General features: G+C 36.9%; 1 protein-coding gene across 4 annotated transcripts in view; it reads left to right on the top strand.

The window, feature by feature from the left end:
- PPFIA2 (PTPRF interacting protein alpha 2) overlaps positions 1–12067 on the top strand; it is a 664632-nt gene that overhangs the window by 615811 nt on the left and 36754 nt on the right. The window lies entirely within an intron of this gene.

Here is a 12067-nt window from a genome sequence, read left to right on the forward strand (position 1 = left end):
TGGAAACATGAAGGCAAGGAGGGCAGGAAAGAAGAGAGAATGAATCTTTATTATCCTCATTTTAAAGGGGAGGAAACTGAGGCTAAGAGAGGTTAAAGTAACTTGTCCAGCGCAAAACAGTTAGTGGCTGAAGCTGAATCTGAACTTAGGACTTCTTGACTCTAAGCCCAGCACTCTATCCACTGCACTACCAGCTGCCTTTAGGTGAATGGCTTGTCCAGTTTCCATGATCCTTTATGCAAACCAGTCCCTTCCTTCAAGCAGTCAATCAGTCAGTAAACATTTATTAAGGGACTACTATGTGCCAGGTACTGAGCTGAGCCTAGCTGCATTATCTTCCTTGCTGTGCTAACACTCCACTCTCCTCTCACTCCATACCCAAGCCACTCACTCCTAGTTAGTACCATTCTAAAAGGTAACATAATACCCTCAAAAGATAAGCTTATCTCAAAAAAGCTTCTGACCCACTTTATGAGAAGTGACTTATTCCATTAGTGAGATTAGGATCTGAGTTCAAATGCCACCTCTGTCACATAGTAGTTGTGTGACTTTTAATAAGTCATATCATGTCACGTCTCTGGACCTCATTTCTTTAATCTAGAAATTACGGCAATTAGACAAGTTAGCTTCTAAGTTTCCTTCTGGCTACACTTATGTGATTCTTTTATTTATAGCCTTGGTACCTGGAACACAGTAGGCAGTCAGTGAACAAGCATCTATTAATGGGGGCAGCTAGTTGGCTTGGTAGATAGAGCTCCAGCCTTGGAGTCAAGAGGACCTGAATTCAAATTCGGCCTCAGACGCTTGAAACTTACTAGCTGTGTGATACTGGGCAGGTCACTTAACCCCAATTGCCTCATTTAAAAAAAATAAATAAATAAAACAAGAAACAAGCATGTATTAAGTGCCTGATGTCAGGTACATCAATAAATGCTGGGAATACTAAGAAAGAAAGGCAAAAGACAATCCCTGCCCTCAAGGAGCTCACAGTCTAATGGGAGAGACAACATATAAACCACTGTGTACAAACAAGCTGCATACATTGGAGAAAATTGCCAGAGGGAAGGCACTGGCATTAAAGGAAATCAAAAAGAGTTCTTGTAGAAGGTGGGATTTTAATTAGGAGCCTTAGAAGGTCATCAATAAATGCGTGTTGATTAAATGATAAGACCTCATGCAAGTATAGAATTTCATTGTCTCTAGCACTTTTTGTGTTTGTACATTTTTTTTTCCTTTGCAAGTAGTTAAATTGAAGTGAGGAAGGAAAATGTGCAAATCTCAAAATACAACCAAATGGAAATTAAATCTGTTTCATGAGATTATGATTTAAGCTTTAGAGAAATTTGAATGGAAATATTCTAAGGAACCTTAATTTAAATTTAATTTAATGACTCCACATTGAAGATGCCAAACAGAGCCTCTCTTCATGAAGCCTAAACAAGAAATTCATGGACATTTTAATTGGGATCCCTCTAAACACTTCATGTGCCAGAGCCCCATTAATGGGACAAACCTACACATACATTTCTGAGTTTGGATAATGTATTCAAACATTGGCCTCTACTTGAACATGGCAATTTTGAAATTAAATCAAATGCATTAATTTTATTATTTAATATCCTAAAATTGATGGTGTTAACATATATATTTAGAAATGGAATGTTTAGAACTAGTTGATTGGAATTTGTGAAATATTTCTATTTAGAAGAAATATGTTCATTAAGATACACATTTACAACCTGCAGATGTTGTTGGGCTTAAAAAAAAAAAAGATAGATGCATGCTACATTGTGGCTAACTAAAATTTAAACTCATTTATCAGGTGAGTTTTCTTACCCACATTACTAGACTAAACTTAAGGCTCTGTCCACCACAGCACACCGCTTACTGTTTCACAGAATTATCTGAGCTAATTCAGTCAGATATATGGCATGATTAACACCAGTAGAATTTTTTGATGTATGACTTTATCCTCTTCTCTCTCCCTTTCTCCCAGTCAGCCAGTTGTTCTAGGTATAGGTTAGTCCAGCCTCATATAAGGAAACACTCCCTCATTGTTCCATAGTTCTCTCCTAGGAGCATGACTGAGGTCTGCAAATGGGACTTCTGAAAATGGGGAGTGCATGGGCAAGAAACAGATTTAGGTGACACAAAATGACTATAACAGCCAATGGAAATAACTCTGTTCAAGGGTATCCTAGAATTTCACTTAACTTGGTATACATTTGTACCAAAGATTAACTATTCAGATTTGCAAAAAACTTTGCTTTAAGTATTGAAATTAGTAAGCTCTTTAGAAAGAAAATTACTACATATATAATAGAACATCAGAATCTGTAAATTAAATCCTAGCTATGAAGTTGACTAAGTATATAATTGTATTCTTTGAAAAATAACCTCTTTGTATCTGAGCTTCCTTTTGGGAAAGCAGAGGTGATGGTAACAACTTAGCACATGTTCCAGGTTGTTGCTTTGATCTCATCAGCACCAGCTCTTCTGGTGTAGACTCCCATCCTTCCACACTTCATTTTCTGTGATTCTGGTCCATATTATTCCTCAGCTCCCTTCTACAGGATGCACCCAATTTGTTGGTGGCATTCCTCTGTTTCTTTTAATACAATGTGGGAATGATCCTAGAAAATTTTCTCCTTTTTGCTATATAACCAGCCCACCTGCATTTCTAGTTTTAGATGTCCTTTCCAATGAATTTCATGACAGTTCATTATTGGAAATGTGCTTTTACCTACTTAGTACTTCTTTGCACCTTCCCATTTCTTTTTGAGTCTCTTAAAGTTTTGATTCTTTTGAATGTTTGGTATTCCTTGATTCCTAACTATATAGAATGGTTGGGAAAATGTTGAGTTTTTACAGGAGCAAGAAAATTGGATTCATTGGAGGTACTAGACATTGTCTAAGTGCAATCCAGTTCAATATCCTTTTCCCAATCCAATTCTGGGATTAGTCCATTGTCTAGCTAATACACTTCACCCAAAATTTATAAATAGATACACATAAAGATGGACTAAATTAATGGGCTACTTAACAGCATGTTGTAATATGAATTTTTAATCCATTTTGTTTCACCCTTGTGGATGGTTGGGTCAATTTCTTTCAAATGATTATGGACTTCATTTTAGAGGCTTCTTGGTATTCTAAATCTTCATGTTTAGCATCAGGGTCTATAGAAAAAAATCCCTCTCTTGGGACTCAATGAGGGATATCCTTATTGGCAACGATGAATACCTTATGTTGAAAGTATATTCCTCACTTAAATGTTAATATTTTGCAGATTGCTATACAAAGCTAGGTTCCCAGTTGTCGGTCATGTGATCTTATGTTAATTTAGGATATGCAAGACAGATACATCCTTTAAGTTCTTTTAGTTACAAAGTTTGATCTACCAATTCTTTTTATAATAAAAAAGTAGATATAAAAGAATCTTATCCCTTCCATGCTTCTCAGTTAATGAATTGTGAATATGAAATATACTATCAATAGCTGTAATTGTCTCTTCTCTTTTCATGTTTCCATCAAGGATACTCTAATGAACTAAAAGGTCATTCTCATAAAGGTTGTATAGAAATGAGAAAGTAAGCATAACTCATGACCACTTTTTATGTGTATAGGGTGGCAAATTCTGTGATCTTCACATTATTTTTGGAATCACCCCTTCTTTGAGATATGTCAAAAACTGACTCTAGGTACCTTTAAAATTGAGCTGGCACCAGCATAAATTTCCTCTTTACTTTATCTTCTTTATGAGCATCATTACTGCTTTCTCACAAGACAAGCCAGTCATACTGATGAGGAAGAGTCCACATGTGATGACTTGACTTGTAATCAAAGAGAATATATAACTACAGAAATGCTCCCAGATCTCTTCCATTTTTCCGTATTTATTATTCTACCATCTTCATCTAACAATGCTTTCAGAATGGCCTGGGTTAGCTGGGTCTCATGTTGAGAATGATGTAATGAAACTGTTCAAATCCTACCTACCTTAGAAGTTTTCTAAGTATGTGATTATGGGCAAGTCATTTAAAAATTGGGGCAGTTACATGGTGCAGTGGATTGAATTGGTGCCAGGCCTGAATTCAGGAATGCTCATCTTTCTCAGTTTGAATTTGGCCTTTGTAATTCTGGGCAAGTCATTTAATCCTATTTGCCTTAGTTCCTCATCTATAAAATGAACTGGAGAAGAAACTAGCAAACCTCTCTCATATCTTTGCAAAGAAAACATCAAATGAGATAACAAAGAGTTGGACACCACTGAAATGAATGAACGACAACAACAAACACTTAATGATCCTCCTAAGCCTCAGTTCCCTCATTGGTAAAATGGGAATATCATAGTGACTATGTCAGTGAGTTACTCTGATCATCGAATAAGATGATATGTGTAAAATACTTTGCAAATAATATAAAGTCAACTATTGTTCTTCAATATTTTTTTAAGGTTTTGTAAGACAATCTTATTCAAAATATCTCACCATCTTCCTTTTGTTTTTTGCAAGTGAGTTCATGCTTTAAAATGGCATCATCGTCTTTGGTTGTCATGCCTTTGCTCTTTGCAATAATATTAAACATTTCAAAACCTGGATGGTTTCTGTGCTTTTTAGCTTCCACATTCTGATAAACTTGATATCAGTTTGACTTCTCTAAGAAATGGTGATGGTCATGCTCAATTTACTTTTTTTTTTCCTCCATTTACCAAGCTTTGGCATCTGCCATTTATTTAAACATATCATGCAAGAGTAACTGTAATGTGAACTCTATCTCCTCAACTTTATACTTCTAATTAGTCATTGACATGCATTCTACTTAGATATGGCTACAAACAGACAACTGCTTCTGAAATGACTTATACATTGGTAACTCATCCTTTAAACAAATAATCAAATTACTTTCTGTGTGTATGATGCATTTTATAATTCATATCTAGTACCTTCTTAAATCCTCCTTCAAGAGAAGGTACTAGACATTGTCTAAGTGCAATCCAGTTCAATATCCTTTTCCCAATTCAATTCTAGGATTAGTCCATTGTCTAGCTAATACACTTCACCCAAGATTTACAAGTGATCTATAAGTGTGAGATTTGTATAGCAATCCTCTTACATTTCTTGATTCCAACACCATATTTTCCGATTTCCTTCTCCTCATTGCCCATTTTCCCATTGGAGTTATCAAATATTAAAACATTTCTTAATTTTGAATATTTTGTCATGTTCTTCATAGAATTTCTTGTGTTGTTTTTCATCCTGTGTAACAGGGATAGTACATAAGCTGCATCTATCTTCATGAGATGTTTATGCTGATCACAAACTTTATAAAGCAAGATGACCAGTGTATCTTTTTTTTTTTTTTTGCTTTTTTTGGGGTTGTGATTTGTCCAGGATCACACAGCTAGTAATTATCAAGTGTCTGAGGCCAGATTTGAACTCAGGTCCTCTTGACTCCAAGGTCATGGCTTTATCCACTACACCACCCAGCTGCCCCACAGTGTATCTTTTGCACACAGGATGAAAACAAACTCTACCAACTCTTTTACTCCAAACCTTTTAATGATGTTCTTTAGTAATTTAAGCCTAATTGGAAAGCATCTGTGATAACACTTAATCTTAATATGCTCTATCATTAACATATTCTTCTAGTGTACCATGTATATATTATTTTGTATTTGCTATTGGTGTACATGGTATAGAAAGAAAGCTTGCTGAGAGCAGGACCTGCTTAATTTTTTATTTGTATCCTCAGTACTTAGCAAGGCAAAAAGGAGGCACAGTGAATATCAGTGTTAGATCTGGAGTCCAACCTTAGTACAAATCCAGACTCAGATACTTACTAGCTTTGTGAACGTGAGTTATTTAAATGCTGTCTGATTCAGTTTCCCCAACTGTAAAATGGGAATAACGATAGCACCTACCTCCCAGAGTTCTTGTGAGGATCTAATAAGTTAATATTTGTAAAACATTTCACAAACCTTAAGTGACTTTAAAAATACTAATCATTTTTGTTGTTATGTTTCAGTCGTGTGTGACACTTCATGACCCCGTTGGGGTTTTCTTGACAAAGATACTGGAGTGGTTTGTCATTTCCTTCTCCAGCTCATATTACAGATCAGGAAACTGAGGCAAATAAGGTTAAGTGACTTTCCCAAGGTCACACAGCTAGCAAGTATCTGAGGCCAGATTTGAACTCAGAAAGAAGAGTCTAACTCCAGGCCAGGTACTCTCACTGTGCCACCCACTTGCATTATTATTATTATTATTATTACTATTATTATTATTATTATTATTATTAATTATTATGTACCTACATTGTAATCAGTGCAGTGCTGGGTATCTTGGAAAATGAAAAAAAAATATGGGGGTGGGGGGTGAGGGTATCTTCTCTGACCATAAGGACCATTAGTTCTTTGTTTAAGTAGAAATTGACTGGTATAGTGAATACTCTTAGAGACTTGGAATCAGGAAATCTGAGTTCAAATCTTGTCTTAGACACTTAATAGCATTGTGAGGCCAGACAAGTCACTTAACCTTTTTTCAACGTGTGCTTGCCTTCCTCCTCCTCCTCTTCAATTTCTGCCCCTGTAAAATGGAAATAATAACAACACCTACCTCACAGCATTGTTATGAAGAAAGCCCTTTGCAAATCTGAAAGTTGCTATTTTGGAGAAGATAAGGTATACACATAATTAGGCATATATGTGTGTGTATTCCAGACAGAGGAACCAGTATAAGAAAAGGGGTGTTATGGGACTAAAGCCTACCCTTATACAAAGACACTCAAGTGAATTTATTGAACTGAATAGTGTCTGTAGCATGTGGAGGTAGGAGGGAGGGCTGCCTAGAAAAGCAAGGGAGTCAGAGGAGTAGCTAAGGTGAGATGATATTGTGGTGAGTTTTGTGCCTGAATGAATGGTTTGGATCCTTCCCACAGAGGGCCTTTGAAGCAAAATGAATAGGGAATGACCTACCTTAGGGGTTTGCAGGGGAAATCCAACCTTGTTCCTAATTAGAATCAAACACAAATTTTGAAATCATTTGTGCTTCAGGAATTCAGCCAGCAAGGATTTACTGATGTCTACCACATACATGGAGTTACTTTACCCAGGGTTGTACCTGAGGCAGGGCTGCCATGGTTTGGTCCTAAAGTGTCAGATATGGAGGATGTTGACAATATACCAGCATATAAATAATAAGAGCTTAGCATCTAGTTAATAAGAATAATTATTTTAAATGGGAAGTTTGTAGATGATTGCCTGGGGTGAGCCCTCTCCTATCTCGTGTCTCCCAGAATAAAATCCCCTCACTCTTCCTCCAACCACACTCAGTCCCTGGATCTATAATTTCCTCCTGAGGGTGGGAGTGGTGTGTTCCCCTCCCTCAGGTGAAGGCATGCTTCTTACTACTTACAGTGGTCTATGGCATGTTACCGCTTTGCAAGCATGCTTAGTTACAGCTCAGAAGTAAATGAGTATTCTGAAAGATAGTCTTTATTAATTTTTTTTCATTTTGCATGCATTTATTTTTCATTCTTACCACCTGACCCAAACTGAAAAAGACAAAAAATGAAAAACAAAATCTTCATAACAAATATGCATAGTCGAACAGAATAAATTTCTAAATTGGCCATGTCCAAAAATGTTTGACTCATTTTGCATATTCAGCCCATCACCTCACTGTCAGGAGATGGGTGGAATACTTTATCATCAGTCCTCTGGAATCATGGTGTGTTGATCAGAGTTCTTAAGTCTTGAAAGATCTCCTTTGAAGTCTAAACTTTTAAATTGGGAAATTGCCTGCAAGTACTCCAACCAATTTTTGTTAAATCATGTATGTACTTTAACTTCTGTTCTATGTTAGTTAACTTAGCCATCAGTAAAACAATGAATGTTGAGCTTTCTATTTCACCTGACTCAGGAAACTGGGTCTCAAGAGATCCCTTTTTAAATGGCCTAATTTACTGCTATTCACCATGTGCTACAAACTACAGGTTCTGTTGCCAGAAGAAAATTGAGAATAATAGTGGGACTATTTCTGTCCTTCAAATTATAGGGGAAATTGAGGCAGGAAGGGAGAGGAGAAAGGAATTGTTATAAAGGGTAAGCTCATAGCAATGACGGTGGTCCTTCCTATGTACATTTTACTCTTTAGCAAACAATCTCTTTTCCATCAATGCTGGAACAATTTAATATAGGTGAGAAAGGTGGGAGGGGCATGACAAGTGTCTTCACATATTTGAAAAGCTGGGTCAGCTAGGTGCTACAGTGAATAGAATGCCAGGCCTGGAGTCAGAAAGACTTATCTTCCTAAGTTAAAATCTGGCCTCAGACACTTACTAGCCATGTAACCCTGAGCAAGTCACTTCACCTTGTAGGCCTCAGTTTTCTCATCTGTAAGATGAGCTGGAGAAGGAAATGGCAAACCATGCCAGTATCTTTGCCAAGCAAACCTCAAATGAGGTCACAAAGAGTCAGACGAGTGAAATGATTCAACAGCTATTTAATGAAGAAGAAGACTTGTTCTGCTTAGACCTAGAGGTCAGAATTAGGGGTAGTTGATGGAAGTTAGAGATGAAGTTTTGAGCTGGACTTAAGGTAAAACTCCATAAAAATGAGAGCTATCCAGTGGAGAATTGGGCAGCATTGGGAGGTAAAGTGTTTTTCTCTCCACTAGAGGTCTTTAGGAATACTAGACAGTCACTCATCAGGAATGTTATAGAGGAGGTTCTTTTCACAGTTGGGCCAGATTGTATTATCACCTAAGTCCCTTCCAAATCTAAGATTCTGTGCTTACATACATATTTGTCTGTGATATATTTATATTAGAGCTTTTCATCAGTCAGGGTTTATTAAGTATTTATTGAGTGACAACATCTTTTGGATGTGAAATGAGTGTGTTGAATTATAGAAGAATAATTTTCACATCTGGGGATGTCATTGCCTGGCTTTTGTTAATATCAGTATCCTTCCCCAAATGTAGAATATGGCATGGACCAGTTAAAATATTTGATTTTGTTAATATCATTTCTTAAGGAGATAACAAAGAGATGAAGAGGAAAGAAATATTCTAACTAGTCTTCAATTTCATTCTGTTGGAAGTCTAGCTTCAATTCCAGTTGCCTATCTTTTCTTTTCTCTCCAAAGATAAATGTTGCCACCAAAGACTAATCATGAGGCACCAAACATGAGGTCTTTCTTGGCAGTCACTTAATTTTTGATATTTTAAGACTGATTAGAAAATTCACTTCTGTTCAAGATGCATTTCTTAGACACATTTTCTGTTCTCAATGGGTCAATATAGTGTTGCACCTTGGAGGCAGAAAGATCTAGGCTTAAGTCAAACATATACCTATATGGCTCTAGGCAAGTAACTTAGCTTTCCACTCCCCCAGGATAAGTTAAATATGAGTTCTCCTTGTGCACATATGGTGGGAGTTTCTGGGATATCCCACACCAAGGAGATCAAAGGTCCAGATCTGACATGCCCATCACTGTCAGATGCTCAGTGCCTAGGATTTCTTCTTGGTCAATTTTTTTGATCATGTTCGATTCTTCACGAACCTGTGAACCACCCACAGGATTTCCTTGGCAAAGACAGTGGTGTGGTTTGGCATTTCCTTCTCCAGTGGATTAAAACAAACAGAAGTTAAGTAGCTTGCCCAGGATCACACAACTAGTAAATGTCTGAGGCATAATTTGAATTCAGATCTTCCTGACTCCAGGCCAAACACTCTATTCACTGAGCCGTCTAGCTGTCCCTCAGTGCCCTAGATATAAAAATAAAATTTACTACTTGAAAGTGAAAATTGCTCAAGGAATTAACATTTTATTGGGCAGTTATTAGTTCAGATTTATGTTTGCAGAAATACTTATAGATTTCTAATCTATAAATCTAGACTTTGTGGATTTTTAATTAGACACTTTCTTCATGGAAGTTATTAATCTTCCCATGGACTTTTTCACTTTGTTTTATGATGTTTCCTTCCATAGCCTCCCCTATTTTTGATGACGATCTTAATAGAATTGACCTGTGTTCTTTTAGAATCATAGGATGTAGAATTTACATCCTATGGGGACCTTAGAGATCATCTAATGAAGTCCAACCTCCTCAGTTTGGAGATAAGAAAACTAAGGCCAGAAGGGTTGTGATAGATCCAGTGTCATTCAGCGCTTCTTAAACTGTGGAGTTTAAGAAGCCCTGTATAAGAAGCAGAGCCTGGATTTCAACCCAAATCCTATAATTCCAAACCTGCTACTTACACTCAGAATTATTGTTCCTATTACACAGATGAGGAAACTGAGGTTCATGGAGATTAAGTAATATTGGAAGTGCCGAGTTGCTAGTTTTCTTAGTCAAGTCTTCAGGCTCTGAACCTAAGGCTGTAGGCACTACACCATACCACTTACTCCATGCTTCACAGCATAAACTGAGCTAATTTAGTCAGAAACGTGGTATAATTAAAGTAAGCAGAATTTAAAAAAAATATTTAAAGAATATTCATATAAAGAAACACTCATTATTCCAGCCTTCATTGTTCTATTATTCTCTCTCTTCTCAAAAATCCTATATAACTTACAATTTCACCGCAAAGCATAGCCCTTCATTACATAGTCTGTTGTGTGTTTACTTTGTCCTTCCTACTAGATTATAAATTACTTGAGATTACATACCACATCTCATATGTTTTTCTATAGTATTCTTAGCACCTAGCACAGTATTCAGTTTTTGTTGTACTGAAACACTCTGGTGTAGTAGAAAGAACATTGAACTTGGAGGCCTCAGAAAGATGTGGGTTCAAATTCTGATTCTGCTCCTTCCTAAGAGTATGACTATGAGAATGATTTACTGCTCTAAGACTCAGTTTCATCATCTGTTTTTGGCTTTTTTGTTCAGTTGTGCCCTGTTCTTTGTAAGCCCATTTGGGGTTTTCTTGGCAGAGGTACTAGAGTGGTTTGCCATTTCCTTTTCCAGATCATTTTACAGATGAGGAAACTGAGGCAAACAGGGTGACATCACTTGCCCAGGGTCACACAGCTGGTGTCTAAGGTTGGATTTGAATTCAGATCTTCCTGACTCCAGGACCAATGCTCTATCTACTGTGCCACCTAGCTTCCTCATCATCTCTAAAGGGGGCCAATGATATTTACACTGCATACTATGCCTCGCTGCAGGGCTGTAAGGAAAGTACTTTGTGAAGTTTAAAATTAATATAAATGCTAATTTATATTATTATATTAAGTGAACCTCAATGAATTATGTTTAGTGGTTGCTAGATTGCCGCATCTGTTTCTATAAACAAATTGAAATAGGCCCAGGCAAAGTTAGTTTCTAATTAATGGTTCTCATCAGAATTGTAATGGGAGCAAGTCATATAGAAGGAACAGCTAGATCTTACAATGAATAAAGGGCTAGGCCTGGAGTTAGGAAGACCTGAGCGCAAATGTGGGCTTAGGCACTAGCTGTGTGACCCTAAGCAAGTCACTTTACTCTGTATGCCTCAGTTTCCTCTTTTATAAAATGAGCTGGAGAAGGAAATGGCAAACTACTCCAGTATCTTTGGCAAGAAAACCCCAAATAGGGTCATGAAGAATTGGAAATGACTGAAATGAATGAACAACAACAAAACTATGTAGAAACCATAATTCTCTCCCCTTCTTCTCTCCTCTCCCTGCCTCACCCCAGCAGCTGCTTAGAGAATTCCGCATGTAGCATCCTAACTAAGGGCTCTGGGTAGTAGGTGGTTTGCATGTGGACCCAGTCAATATATCCTATCTCTACTGTCCAAGTGAAGTAGCAGGTGATTTATGACTACGTTTATCCACGTAATTGTAGCTTGTTTCTTTTCCTCCTCATTGCTTTTCTTACTGCATCAATGCTGTTAACATCTCATTGAGGAACACAAGATAAGCTCCGGTGTTACAAGAAATTTACATTTGTATTTTTCTGCTTTATTAATGTAAACTAGCACAATGTGCATAGAATGCTATACTATAATTATTTACATAAATACATTTATCTACAGACACTATTATTTTGAGAGGTCTGTATAATAGAGATGCAGG

Source organism: Vombatus ursinus, unplaced genomic scaffold (assembly GCF_900497805.2).
Source record: "Vombatus ursinus unplaced genomic scaffold, bare-nosed wombat genome assembly UNPS02014874.1, whole genome shotgun sequence".
In the NCBI taxonomy this organism is placed as follows: Eukaryota; Metazoa; Chordata; class Mammalia; order Diprotodontia; family Vombatidae; genus Vombatus; species Vombatus ursinus.